This window comes from Tamandua tetradactyla, chromosome X, assembly GCF_023851605.1.
Source record: "Tamandua tetradactyla isolate mTamTet1 chromosome X, mTamTet1.pri, whole genome shotgun sequence".
Classification (NCBI taxonomy): Eukaryota; Metazoa; Chordata; class Mammalia; order Pilosa; family Myrmecophagidae; genus Tamandua; species Tamandua tetradactyla.
The window spans coordinates 56,535,951-56,552,089 of record NC_135353.1 but is presented as its reverse complement, the minus strand read 5'-3'; positions in this window follow the sequence as shown (position 1 = coordinate 56,552,089).

Genomic DNA, 16,139 nt, shown 5'->3' with positions numbered 1-16,139 from the left:
TTTCCCAGTAGAAAATTTAACAAAAATATAAATATAACCTGGCATATTATTTATTGGGTTTGACTTATATGCCTAAGTTTAATCAGAAAAAAAAATAAAAGATTTTAGCTATATTCTTAGACTAGGTTTCCATAGTTAAACAGTTGACCTTGTACCTTTTTAAAAGCCCTGTAAGGAACAATAAGGAGGTGATAAATCTAGAAGATATTTTCAAAGAAAACAAATTAAAGGCAGTCTGTAATCAAACATACCAGTCCAGAATCAACAGGATCTAACATTCAGTGTAGGACCTTGCTCAAGGCAAATGAGGAATTTTACAGAAGGGGGCAAATGACATTATTCTTAGTTTAATGCTGTGTCTGTGTTTATGACATGCATTGAAACTGGCTTATGGAAGTCAGAGAAATGATCTCTTGAGAAAAACGAAGCTCATTAACTCTGTTGTAGCTAAATTTGTCTTTCTTAAAAATTTAGTCAAACATCATCTAAACTAGTAGTCCAGGTCCTGGGTTGTTTCTTTCCTTTGTTGCCAGATGCATTACTTATAAGAAAAGATAAGAAAACTTGGTTAATCTCCCTGAGTATTGTTTTGCTCAGTATTTGATGTTGTATCATTTAGATAAGACAATGGATAGGAAAGAGCTGTGGAGCTGTAAAACAATGTGTTTTTAGGCACACAGAGTGAGGATGGGGTGGTGGTAGAGAAGGACTATGTAGCTGCCCATCTGGACCTGTTCTGTTGCCAATAAGTCAATTACCTATTGTATGCTATGGACTATATTTTACAGGAATACCTCATTAGTACTGCAATAACACTATGGGTAAATACTTGGGGGGATAAGAGTAAAGGGGTGTATAGGATTTTCTTTTTGGTGTGTGTTTGTTTATCTGTTACTTCTATCTTTGGAGAAATGAGAATTGTCTAAAATTGAGAATAATGATTGTACAGCTGAGACACTGTAAGATATTGTTCATTTGGATAGAGTATAAGTTATTTTAATATATCACAACAAAACCTGTAGATTCTAAATAAATAAATAAATAAGCAGAAAGATCCAAGTGATAGAGAAAATATAGGGAGACAGATATACCTAGTCAATGTTCAATATAAGGTCACCATACAATTAGACAATCCCATTACTACGAATATAGTTGGAAGAACTGAAAGCAAAGACTCAGACATTTTCACACCGATGTTGATGGTGGCATTATTAATGATATTCAATTGATGGAGGTGGCTGAAGGGTACATCAACTGAGGAGTGAAATGGCAAACTGTGGTGCATGCACATGAAGGAATTTTGGGCAGCTACAGAAAGGAACGAAATCATGAGGTATGCAATGAGATGAATGAAACTTGAGGACATTATGCTGAGCAAAATAAGCTAGAAACAAAAGGACAAATATATGGTCTGTCCTAGAAAGTACTTATAAGAAAATTAGGGCCTACATTGTAAGCTCTTAAAATAATCACATTTATTCCTGAGCTTTAAGTTTTATTTCTAAATTCTGAGATGCTGAGCTCTACGTGTATAACCTGTTACTTCCCTGGAATTTTGGGGACCTGTGTGACACCTAAGGATGTTAGACTTCTGCAGCTTAGAAAATCAGCATTACTCCATACAGCAACTGTTTTTTTTTTTTTTTTTTACATGGACAGGCACTGGGAATCGAACCCGGGTCCTCTGGCATAGCAGGCAAGCATTCTTGCCTGCTGAGCCACCGTGGCCCACCCCAGCAACTGCTAAAGAAGCCAAAAGTGATCAGATTTTAATTGGAGATAAGAATGAAACTAATCTCTTTGAGACTAAGGTAAATCAGAATAAAGGGTAAAGAATGATGTTGTCTGTATTTTAGAACTTCATCTTCTATGTGAGACCAAAGGAAGAGATGTTTATTTTGTCCAAAACTAAAATTTTCTGTGACACACAGTCTAACTTAACCTGTCAGGGTAGTTCATTTAAATGACTAAACTCATGGAGCCTAGAATACAGAATGAGATCTTGTAATTCTGTATAGCTTAATCATATGTTTCAGAGTACCTGGGAAATTTCTGATACTCTCTCAAGTATTAGGAACTCCCAAGTTAGTAGGTTAAGCCCTTGATCTTGAGGCTTACTCTTATGAAGCTTGTTTTTTTTTTTTAGCAAGGACGCTAAACTTTCCTGCAATTATGCCAAAGAATCACTTCCAGAGAGCCTCTTTTGTTGCTTACATGTGGCCTCTCTCTCTCTAAACCCAACTCTGAAAGTAAACTCATTACCTTTCCTCATACATGAGACATGTCACCCAGGGGTGTAAGACTCCTTGGCAACATGGAACATGGCTCCCAAAATATGAGACTGGCCCTGACATGTTAGGATCAGCAATGTCTTCCTGATCAAAGAGGGGGAAAGAAATGTAACAAAATAAAGTGTCAGCATCTAAGAGAGTTCAAATAGAGTTGAGAGGCTATTCTGAAAGTTACTCTTATGCAACCTTCAGCTAGATATTGCAAATTACCACAATGTGCCAAGCCCCAACCAACAGTATTGCTGAAAACCCTAAAGAATACCCAGGGCCAAATCACAGGATTTATAAAAAATTCACTCACTAAGTTTATTTTTCTAAACTAAATTGGGAGAAGGATCAAATGAGAGTGAGGAATTGTAATACAGAAGATAGGATTTAAACAATTGATTGTGACTACTGAATCATATTGATATTTCTTGTTAGTCTCTAATGTATTAGACAGCTAGCAGGGAATACCTGAAATTGTGCAACTGTAACCTCTACCATACTTTGAAATTTGCTTTATAACTACTCGTTAAACTATATTTTGAGATTTATCAATTTTCTGCATATATGCTATATTTCATGATATAAAATGTTAAACTTTCTTGTTATCTATAGTAATACATATAGTATACTCTGCTGATTGCGACTAATTGCCTACTCCTATTTACTTCATTCATTATCTATAGAATCCCTATTAATTCAGGGTGGTAAGTTATATCAGCTAAAAACAATTTGACTTCCCAGGAACTTTGCATTTATGACTGGCTATATGAACGAGTGCTGGTAATGCTGTATATGTAGGAATTTCATTGGATGGGGCTCTCAGTAAAATTGTATAAAAATGAGAGTCACTCACACCCTTAAAGTCACATGCATGAGCTCCCTCAGTCACACACATGCACAACCTCACACATGTGTTCCCTCTCTCATGCTCACACACTCATGTACCCACAATTGTATGCACACATTTGCATGTACATGTGCACACACTTACACACATATGTGCACACAAGTACACACCCTCAAATACATTAACACACCTTCACTTGTGTACACATCCTCACACTCACACATGCATATACATCTCCACATACTGATGTACACCCTGACATATATATGCATCACACACTCCAACACATGTGATCATACCTTCATAGGCAAGCAGGCTTTCATACACATGCACATTCATACACATACACACACAGCAGGCATTTTGTAGACATGTCTAGACAACCCAGACTTCCTGAGTGAATATGATTTTCTAAGGATAACTTCTGAACTCAACACCATCCTGAGAGCCTGAGAGCTCCAGAAGCTGGAGCAGCAACAGTCAGACTTCCACTGTGTATTCAAGCCTGTGGTCACCAAGTGCTTTAGGTGTGTGTGTTGGCACATATCGGTGTACATGTGTGTGTGTGCCTCCCAGAGAGAGGAAGACCATTCTACTGGGGTGCAAGAAGAGCAGAATGCAAGAGCATTCTAATTATCTAATTAGAGTTATCTAGTTAGAATATCTAATTAGTTAGATATTCTAACTAATATCTAATATACGTTTTTACCACATCCTCTTATAAAAATAATTTGCGAGGACTCTACTGGCATGGGTTTTTTGCCATTCTCTCTTTCCCCTCCTCCTGCAGCCATCTTATGAGCACAATGGAAGCCTGAATCCCTGATGATGTTGCAAAGCTGTCACAACATTCCTTGATAGCTACTCCCAGAACTCTTGTTACATGAGGAAAAGAAACTTCTGTATTTTTGCAAGTCATTTGAATTTTCTGTTACATAAGCTGGAACGTAATTAACTGATATAGAAATCTCTTCCTTTCATGTGGTTTGCAGTGCCCAGGAAATTCTTCAAATGGAAACGACATGCATCTAAAATGTGTGGTCCTAGCTCTGAGCCTTAATGGAAAGGAGACTATAACTAATGAACTCTTTATGCAAAGATAAATCTATATGGAAAGGTAGGAAAGAACTAAGGGACTTGATAGGATATTCCTGAAATTTTATGGCTATGTTCCATAGACAAAGCTGTGGAGGAAAGGAAGGCTGTTTTTTTTTTTTTTTTTTTTTTTTTAAAGAGAGAGGGAGGAAGGGAAGGAAAGACAGAGAGAAGGAAGGAAGGATGGAAGGAAGGAAGGGAGGAAGAAAGGGAAACATCTTTAAACATTTTCTTGTTTTATTATATTTTGTTTGTTTGTTTGTTTTTTACATGGGCTGGGCCGGGAATCGAACCGGGGTCCTCCGGCATGGCAGGCAAGCACTCTTGCCCGCTGAGCCACCGCGGCCTGCCCGGAAGGCTGTTTTTGGTACTTCATTCATCCCACAACAGAGTTAGTGCTTAGGGTACATTACCAAGGAAAAGAATGTGAAGAATAAATTTATTCCACTGTACTTGCAATGGCTAAGTTTTACTTTTCCCTCTCTGGGTAGTTATATTTTAAAAGATTTCTAGAGCAGGTGTGGCTTAATCTATCAATATGAATTTCTCTTGGTAGAAATATAGGTCTCTGTGTCATCAGATGGAGAGACTTTTTTGGATCAGAGGGCCTTTCTGTGGCTACTGAAATCACATAATACTGGTGATTTCTTATTCCATCTATGCATGATCCTCCTTCTAGCAATAAGGAAAAAGTAAAAAAGTTTTATTCCATTTCTTATTGGCCTGGTGGTCACTTTGATGGATTTTTAAAGACTAGAACACATTTGCTAACAAAAGACTCCCTTCCAGCCCTCTAGCCTTTCCAGTTTTCATTTTGGGAATGAACTTAACTGTTTCTGCAGATTTTTGGTCTCTGTCCTCTGCTAGGCCCTCAATGTTATTTTGTGATCATTGCACTCATCTTTAATCAGTCTTATGATGCTTTGCGTAGCTGTTTGATTTTATACCTACTTATACCTTTCTTCTTGCATCATAGTTCAAAAACAGAGGCTATTTTTTGGGAAATCCCCAACTTAACTGTATCATTTACATTTCCTTATTTTCACGTATCTTAACTCCTTCCTCAGAACAAAGTATCTCTCCTCCATAATAATATAGGTTCCTTGGGGGTGGATATGTTTGCTTTTGTTTTTGTTTGTTCAATGTTGTTTCCTCCACACTTTGAATAGTGCCCTCCACAAAGTATTTGCTAACAACTATTTGTTGAGTGAATGACTTTGCCCCATCCCAAAAATAATGTATTAAAAATGTAAATTTCAAATATACAGAAGAGAAAATTATATAATTGGAATCATAACAGAAATTGAACAAATATAAAGACTTCAAAACATTTGCTGCAGAACTTGTATTTTAAAGATACACAATGACAAATTTATGTAGTTATTCAAAAATATTTTTTGAGTACCAACCATATTTGACTCACTGTGTTAAATTCTAGATATATTACTGTGAAAAAAGTTCTTGCCTTCATGGCACTTACATTATAAAGAGGCAGAAGACAATAAATATATTAATATAATATATAACATCATTTAAGGTAACTATAATATTTAATATTATATAATTTTAAAACATTTATTGTATCTCTTAATACGGTCTCCTTATTTTTTAATATTACTTATTTTGGCCTTCTTTCTTTCACTCTTGATTGATCTACTAGCAATTTGTTTATTTTAATAGGTTTTTTTTTCAGTGAAGCAGCTTGCTGTCTATTTCATTAATTTCCTCATTTAGTTTTTTTTATTTACTTCTCTCTTTTGGAAGTTTACTGTTGTGTTCTTTTAAGAAATGTGTGTTATTTTAAGAAATGTACATGTAAATTATGAAGAAAATTAATAAAATGATCATCTGTGGACTTACTATGCAAACATAAAACAGAATATAACTAATAATGTTGAATAAATCCCATCACTACTACAAAAAATTCCTGATTTTTGTGTTTATTATTATTTTATCTTTTTTCTTATTATATGTTAAGGGAAAATTTTTGTAAGGATCAAAAAATATAAAACCAGTCAGTGTATAGTTTAGGTGATATACACATGACAAAACTCTTCACTGAAGTCATTACTTTTTCTTAAAGCAGTTTTACTGACTTATATTCATATAGTGTAAAATCAATCCTAAGTGTATAATCAACGACTTTTAGTATAATCACAGAGTTGTGCATTCATCACCACAATCAATTTTAGAACACTTCATTGCTCCAAAAAGAAAAAAAAATACCTCTTGGCAGTCACTTCTCAGTCCTTCTATCCCTCTCCATCCCTAATTCACCACTAATCTAATTCTTTCTCTGTAAATTTATAATTATTAAATGTATTTGGCACTTTGTGTCTGATTCCTTTCACTTAGCATATTCTAAAAAAATATTGTTTTCTTAATTAGGGAAGTCACAGGTTTTTAGAAAAGTCAGCTAAAAAGTGCAACTTTCCCATATAACCACCTATTGTTGACGCTTTGCATTAGTGTTGTACCCTTTGTTACAATTGATTAAAGAGTATTAAAATATTGCTGTTAAACATAGTCCGTAATTTACGTTAGGTGTTTTATTTCCCATATACCACCCTATTAGTAACATCTTGTAACACTGTTGTACATTTGTTAAAATTCATGAAAGAACATTCTTATGTCTATACTATGCACAGTCCATAATCCACAGCAGGATTCACTGTAATATACAGTCTAATGTATTTTCTTCTAACTTTACTTCTAGTAAATACACAATAAAAATTTCCCCTTTCAACCATATTCACAAGCATAATTCAGTGCAGTTAATTATATACACAATTGTGTGTTACTATCACTACTATCCATTTGAAACACCCACAACCAACCTAAAGTGAAATTGCACACCAATTAAGCTCCCCATTCTCTACTCCCATTCTATCCCCTGGTAACCTATATTCTAGATTCTAATTCAGTGCATTTGCTTATTACAATTAGTTCACATCAAAGATATCATACAATATTTGTACTTTTATATATAGCTTATTTCACACAGTATGATATTCTCAAGGTTCATCCATGTTGTTGTATGCATCCGGACTTCATCTTTTATTTTTTCTTTTACATGGGCAGGCTCTGGGAATTGAACCCGGGTCTCCAGGACATCAGGCAAGAATTCTGCCTCTGAGCCACTGATGCACAACCCGACTTCATTCCTTTTTACAGCTGAATAGTATTCCGTTATATGTATATACCACATTTTGTTTATTGATTTATAATTTGATGGAAAATTGCATGGCTTCCATCTTTTGGCAATTGTGAATAATGCCAATGTGAATATCAGTGTACAAAAGTCTCTTAGAATCTCTGTTTCCAGTTCTTCTCAGTATATCCCTAACACCAGATTGCTGGATTATATGGCCATTCTATACTTAACTTTCTGAGGAACCACCAAACTGTCTTCCACAGTGGCTGCACCATTTTACATTGCCACCAGCAGTGAATGAATTCTCCTATTTCCCCACATCTTCAGCACTTGTAATTTTCTGTTTTTATAATAGAGGTGCTAAATAATAGTAGGTGTTAAATAATATCTCATTTTGGTTTTGATTTACATTTCCCTAATGTTGAGCATCTTCTCATGTGCTTTTTAGCCAATGGCATTTCCTCTCTGTGAAAATACCTTTTAAAGTATTTTACCCATTATAATTGGGTTGTTGTCTTTTTATTGTTGAGTTGTAGGATTTCATTATATATTCTAGATAGTAAACCCTTACTGGAATAGGGTTTCCAAATATTTTCTCATGTTTAGTCGGTTGTCCTTTACTTTTTTGACAAGTCCTGTGAAACAAAATTATTCACTTTTGAGAATGTTTATCTATTTTTTTTTCATTGCTTGTGTTTTGGATATAAAGTCTAAGAAATTATTGCCTGCCACAAGACATTGAAGATGCTTCCCTACATTTTCTTCTAACAGTTTTATGGTACTGGTTCTTATATTTTAGGTTCTTGATACATTTTTTGTTAATTTTTTAATAAGGGGTGAGTTAGAGGTCCTCCTTCATTCTTTTTTATATAGATATTCAGTTCCTCCAGCATCACGTGCTGAAGAGACTATTCTTTCCCACTTGATTGGACTTGGTAGTCTCATCAAATATCAATTAGCCACTGATGTGAGGATATATATCTGAATTCAATTTAATTCCATTGTTCAATATATCTATCATGAAAGTACCATGGCATTTTGACCATTGTAGCTTTTTAATGTGTTTTAAAGTCAGGAAACATGAATCTTCCAACTTGTTTCATGATTTTCAAGATGTTGGCTATTGAGGCCCCTTACCCTTCCAAATAAATGTGATAAATGGCTTTTACATTTCTGTGAAGTAGACTTTAGAATTTTATTGGGTTTCTTGAATCTGTAAATCAATTTGGGTAGAATTTACAATGTAGTGATATTTAGTCTTCCCACATGAACATAGAATGTCCTTCCATTTATTTATGTCTTGTTTGATATTTTTAGCAATGTTTCATAGTTTTCTGTGTATAAGTCCTTTATATACTTCACTACATTTATCCCTAGAACTATACAGATGGATTACTCTAATTTACACCTAGATATTTTATTCTTTTAGTTGCTTTGATGAATGGAATTTTATCTTTGATTTCCTCCTCAAATTGCTCATTACTAATTTAGAGGAACAGTATTGATTTTTGCAGGTTGATCTTACATCTTGCCAATTTACTGGACTCTTTTACTAGCTCTAGTAGTTTTGTTACAGATTTTTTGGTACTGTCTATATATATAGACTCATGTCATCTCCAAAGAAAGATAGCTCTGCTTCTTTCTTTGCAATTTAGATGCCTCTTAAGCCTTTTTCTTGCTTAACTGCTTAGATAGAACTTTTAGCACAATATTGAGTATCAGTGGTGACGGTGGGCATCCTTGTCTTGTTTCAGATCTTAGAGGGAAACTTTTCAGTGATTCACCATTGACTAAAATGTTAGTTGTAGGCATTTTATATATGTACTTGATCATGTTGAGGAAGTTTCCTTCTAGACCTATCTTTCAACATGTTTTCATTAAGAAAGGCAGTTAAATTTTGTCAAATGCCTTTTCTGCATCAATCAACATGATCATATGTTTTCCCCCTTCAATTTGCTAATGTGGTGTATCATATTAATGTGATTTTTTTGTGTTGAAGTACCCTTGCATTCATGGAATAAAATCCAATTGGTTATGGTGTGTAATTCTTTTAATGTGTTGCTGGATTCAATTTGCAAGATTCTGTTGAAGATTTTTATATCTTTATTCATTAGAGAAATTCATATGTAATTGTCTTTTCTTATAGTATCTTTAGCTGGCTTTGATATTAGGGCAATGTTGGTTTCTTTGAATGAGTTAGGTAGTGTTTTGTTCTCTTCAATCTTTTGGAAGAGTTAGAGCAAGATTGGTATTAATTCTTGGAATGATTAGTAGAACTTACTGGTGAAACCAACTTGTCCTGATTTTCTCTTTGTTGGGTGGTTTTTGATGACTGATTCAATCTCTTTACTTGTAATTGGCTTGCTGAGGTCTTCTTTTTCTTCTAGGGTCAGTGTAGTTATTTGTCTGTTTCGATAATTTTCCCATTTCATCTAATTTGTCTAATTTGTTGGCATACAGTTGTTCATATGATCTTATTAAGATTTTTTTTATTGTTGTGGGGTCAGTAGCAATTGGGATATGTTGGTTCTTTGTTACTAGTTCCTCCAGGTGTGCAGTTAGGTCTTTGATTTTAGGTTGATACGATCTTTTTTTAATGTAGGCATTTAGGGCTCTAAATTTCCCTATCGGTACTACCTTTCCTGCATCTCATACTTTTTGCTATGTTGTGTTCTTGTTTTCATATGTCTCAAGAAATTTACTGATTTCACTTAAAATTTCTTCTTTGAACCCATTGTTTGCATAAGAATGTGTTGTTTAACTTCCATATACTTGTGAATTTTCCTGTTCTCCACCTGATGTTGATTTCCAGTTTCATTCCATTGTGGTTAGATTAAGTGCTTTGTATAATTTGAAACTTTTAATATTTATTGAGGCTTGTTTAGTGACCCAACATGTTATCCTGGAGAATAACCCATGAGCAGTTGAGAAGACAGCTTATCTTTGTGTTTCGGGGTGCAATGTTCTGCATATGTCTTTTAGGTGTAGTTTGTTTATCATATTATTCAGCTTCTCTGATTCCTTATTGAGCCTGCCTTGGCACTCTATCTATTGGAGAAAGTGGTGCACTGAAGTCTCCAACTATTATTGTAAAGACATCTATTTCTCCCTTCAGTTTTCCAGTGGTTTCTTTGTGCACTTTGGGGGACCTGTGTCAGGTGCATAAATATTGATGATTGTTATTTCTTCTTAGTGGATTGCCCCTTTTATTAATATACAGTATCCTTGGTTTCTTATAGAATTTTGCATTGAAATCCATTTTTCTGATATTAGTATAGCTGTCTCACCTCTTTTTTGGTTACTGTTTGAGTGGATTATCTTCTTTTAACATTTCACCTTTAACTTACTTGTGCCCTTGGATCTAAAGTAAGTCTCTTGTAAATAGCATATATTTGGATCATACTCTTTTATACATTCTTCCAATCTGTATTTTTGATTGGAGAATTAAATCCATTATTATTCAATGTCTATTCAATAAAATAGTACTTATTTCAACCATTTTATCTTCTTGCTTTTATTTATCGTATCTTATTTTGTCTCTCTTTTTTAATCTTTAATTACCTTTTCTGTTAATCTTCATTTCGACACTCTCTTCTAAGCCTCTCTCTCTCTTTTCCTTTCAGTATGCAAAAATCCCTTTAGTATTTCTTGTAGAGAAGGTATTTTTTCATGAACTCTCAGATTCTGTTTATCTGTGAATATTTTAAATTCATCTTGATTGTTGAAGGATATATTTGCCAAATAAAAAAAAATTCTTGGCTGGCAGCTTTTTTTTTTCAGTATCTTAAACATATCATACCACTAACAACATTGCCTCCTTGTGACCATGAATTCTGATGAGAAATTGGAATTTAGTCTTTTTGTGGTTCCTTTGTATGTAAAGAAACATTTTCTCTTTCTACTTTCAATATTCTCTATTTATCTTTGGCATTTGACATTTGATTAGTTGCTCCAAATTCTGTGTCTCCTCTGAAGTTTTAATTTGTTCTCTGACTGGGCCATATCTTCTAGTTCCTTAGGATGGCTTGTAACTTTTTGCTGAGGTCCAGGCATCTGATTATCTTGATTTGATTACTCTGAAATTCTGTTTCTCTTTCTTGCTTAGGGTTTTAATGTTGTTGGGCTTTTTGTTAAAACTCTTCTTTATCCTTTGGTTCAACTTATTCTAAACCTTTAAAATTGCTCAGTTTAACTGATCAAATTTTTGAACTCTTCTCATCAAATTCTTGCCTGGTGTGTCAGTTTGAATCTGCTGTGTCATCCTTTAATCCTTGTTCAATATTTAGTTGGGGTGTGTGTGTGTGCTTTTTCTTTTTGATTGTGCCCATGGAGATGTGACCCACCCAATTGTGGGTGGTAAATTTTGATTAGGTGGGTTTCCATGGAGATGTATCAGCAACCATTCAAGGTGGGGATGCTTACTGGAGTCCTTTAAGAGGAATCCATTCTGGAAAAAGCTTTAGAACCCACGCAGCCAGAGAACTTTGGAGATGAAAAGGGGAAATGCCCCCTGAGGGCACTTCATGAAACAAGAAGCCTGGAGAGAAAGTTAGCAGATATCACCATGTTTGCCATGTGCCTTTCCAATTGAGAGAAATCCTGAACATCATTGGCTTTCTTGAACAAAGATATCTTTCCTTCGATGTCTTAGATTAGACATTTCTATAGCCTTGCTTTAATTTGGACATTTTCACAGCCTTAGAACATGCAAATTTTAAATTTAATAAATTCCCCTTTTAAAAAATCATTCTATTTCTGGTTTATCACATTCTGGCAGCTTGCACGTTAGAACACCTGGGTACACAGTACAACTTTTTCGATTGCATTATTTGTGCAATTGTTTCACTCCCAGGAGAAAGCTTCCTTTCCTTTATTCCTTTTCTGGGAATCTTCATAGATTGTGTTTGCTTTTGTTATGCCTCTAAAGCTTTATTTACACTCCTTTCATTGCCTCTAGCTGCTTTTGCCTGGAGGGCAAATTCTAGGAGGAGTATCACCCCAGAGAGGACTTTTCCATGTCTGTATTACTCAGCCAAAACAAGATCAGGGTCTACTAAAGGGTCACAGACCAGCTCCAGAGGGCCCTTGGGAGAGAAGGTTAGAAAAGATGTCAAAGGCCCTTTAGATGAATGCCTAAAACTGGTCTTCCCTGATCTGTTCAGCAGATGATGCCCTTTAGCAATCCATTTCCCACAGCCCAAAGAAGGCAGTATGCCTTTAAATCTCCACTTGAGATTTAAAGGAAGTGTTGAAACAATGACCATGGCCATCCCTGTCTGAGATGAGTTGAATCAGTGGCTCATAGCAGGGATCAAGCAAATTTTAATTTGCCAATCGAAGCCGTGATTTAGTGCTCAGCCATGCCCCTCCTGTTCCTAGGGAAGAGGACTTCCATATCTCTCAGTGACCAGGCCACTAGGTGGCCCACCTCATATTTGGGGACTGGGGCTGGCAGATGCCCTGAAGTGAGCTACTTACAGTTTTTTACCGCAGTTTTGACCTCTTCCTGCCACTCTTTCCTGAATGCTGTACAATGCTTACATTTCAAGGTTACATATTTTCTTCTAACTACTGCCTTAGTTGCACCCCCACAGTTTTCTAACATTTTGTTTTTAATGAAATTTGGGTATAAATATGTTTTATTTTTATGATTTCTTAATGGATACAGGAGTTATTTAGGAGTTTTTCTTTTTCTCTGAAGGTAACAGATTGTTTTGATTATGTTTTTGTTATTGGTTCATAATTTAAATGCATTGAATTCTAGGAAATTATCTTCATTCTTTAGAGTCATATTTCGTTAAGACCTTTTAATAGTCTAATGCACAGTGAGTGTTTGGAAATGTTTCCTATTTGCTCAAAAAGAACATCTATTATTTAGCTGTTTAATGTACAGGTTTACATATGAAATTCTAGACAGTTACCTTATTCAACTTGATTTATCACATTCTGAAGGAACAGAAATTAAAAATTTCCTGCATGGTTACTGTCAATTTTCAAGTTTAAAAAGTCCTTTAAAGTCTTTATTTCTTCCACATCCATTTTGAGGCTATATTAAAGGCATGTAATTTCAGTAGTAATATATTTTCTTGTTGAAATTTTCCTTAAACATTATATGATAATCAAATTTTTTCCTAATAATGACTTTTGCCTTAAATGGTATTTTGTCTTAAAGTAGTGCTGTTATATTAGTTTTATAACTATAACTTGTCTATTGCATTTCCTTTTCTATTCATTTGCTTTCTATCGTTTTCTGCTATTATATATTTTGTGAACATTATATGGCTGACTTAAAAGTCTGCATCAAATATGTCTATCCATTGGATAGTATAATCTGTTTGTATTTATTGTTATTATTGATGAATTTGATTGAATCATAACTTCCTTAAGTTTTCTAAATTTTGCTTACTTTTATTCCTTTCATTTGTTCCATTAGATTGAATTTCCTTTATTTTTCTTCTCTATTTAAAGGATGTTTGACAATCCCTTTGTAGTTTTTATTAGTTTTCCTTAAATTTTTAGCATGCTTATTTGGCCTGACAAAGTCTAAAATTAATCAATATCTCATGCATAACAATACTAGGGCCTTAGACAGTATGCTTTAATTTGAGCATCTTTTTTACCTTCGATGTAATTTTGGATTATTTAACTATATCTTGTTTTTGTTCATCCCTCATTCATCAGCAATAATATAATAACTAACATTTTTGAGTGCTTGCTATATGTATGGCAATGTTCTAATTAGTTAACATGGATACTATCTTCTAATTCTCACATCTATCTTATGGTATAGTAACTGTTATTATTACAGTAGAAGAAACTGAAGCCCAGAGACTTGCCCCAAGTCTTACAATTACCAAGTAGCATTGCTGGGATTGAAATTTAGGCATTCTGATTCCAGAGCTGTCACTCAGAACTATAATGCCATACTCCTCCAGTTATTACTACTTTTGACTGTCAATGTTTATTTAAGCTCATGTTTACCAATCCATTTTCATACGATTAGTTATTGCATCCCACGTTCTTCTAAGTTCAATTTCCTTTTTCCTAAAATATATCTGTTAATAGTTCTTACAGCAAATATTTGTAAGTGGCAAATCAAGGCACTTTAAAATGCTTAATTATTGTGATTTCTTAAAAACTAGAAAAAAAATCTGTTTTGTCCCCAGGTTGGGGAGAGTGTGAGAGGTTAAGAGAGAGAGAATCTGTACCCCGCTTCCTGGTCAGAGCCCCACAGAGGCAGCAAGTCCCACAAGGCTCTGTACTAGATACATCTTCCACAACTCCCCCAAAGGCCTATGGCCCACATGAGGATCATGTGTCTTGAAGAGATTCTTGGGAATCAACCTACTTAGGTAGATGACATGATCACTAAAGGGGACCCTGTCCCCACAGCTTCTGGAAACACGTAGGATTCCAGAATTATGGAGCATCCCAAGGAAGGGGTTAGGTACAGTCTCCTGAAAAACCCTGAGGTTAATTTTTTCCACTAGCCCAGAAGATGGAGGATTTAGCATAGATGCTAATTAGAGTTATAGAAAATCATGTTACAGTTTTTCACCTAAAAAATGTTTAAATGTTAAAATGTTTCACCCCCATGTTTGAATAACAGTTTAGCTGGGCTGGCGTTCTAGTTTGATAGTTATTTCTCCCTGGCATTAGGAAGATAATTCCACTGTCTTCTGGCCTCTTTTGTTGCTAGTAAGACACCTGCCCTTAGGATCTCCCCGCCTCCCCCCACCCCCTTTTTTTTTTTGACATGGGCAGGCTCCGGAAATCGAACACTGGTCTCCTGCACAGCAGGCAAGAATTCTGCCACTGAGCCACCAGTGCACTGCCCTCAGGCTCTCATCTTTTAATCATAAATATTTCATAGTTTATATATGTTCTGTTTTCTCGATATGTTTTGATGCTCAGTCTTCCATTTTCTGGTTGTGTTAATTATCCATCATAGTTGATCTTTTTTTTCCAAATGTTTCATTTTTATTGTGAACTATATTAAGAAAAGATTGCTTTTCATTGTTGGTGTCCATGATCCCTGGATTTTGTAAGAGTTCTTAGAAAGCAAACATATTTCAATCTAACAAGTGTTGCTGGTATTTCACTCTTATTGAAGCAGAATTTCTATTGATTTCTCAACTGCATAATTCCTGCACAACATGTTTAGTTTTGATTCATTCTATACGTCTTCCATATATGGTATTTTGATTTCTCATAGATACTTAAAAAATGCAGAGTTCCTAGTTTACCTTGTTACTTTTATGTATATATTAGTGAAGAATCCCTTTTCCACATTCCAGCTTTATTAAGTAGCATTAGTTTCAACTTCCAATCTCAAATGGCCTAAGTGTGGATATTAAAACCTTATTTAAAACCAAACCAAACCAAACTTTATTTCCTATCAGTGTCTGTGCCTGAATCCTTCCATACTACTGTGATAATGGCTCATGGGAATTTTTTGTCACATAGGAATTTCCTTTCCTATCTTTTGAACTTAGCTATATATCTAAACTCATTTTGTGATAATTTAGTCGATATCTATATATGAAAAGCAATATTCTTATTAGTTTAGTCAGCCATGTCATCCCTATTCATTCTTTAACCTATTATAGTTGCTTTCCATTGTCATTGCCACCACTCCACTGAAATTATTTCCTAATTATTAGTTCTTATGACTTCCTCACAATTATCCCTCTTATTTGACAGTGTTGACCCTTAGGTCATTGAAATTCTCCCCAGTTTTTTGCACTCTGTAGCAACTCTCTCT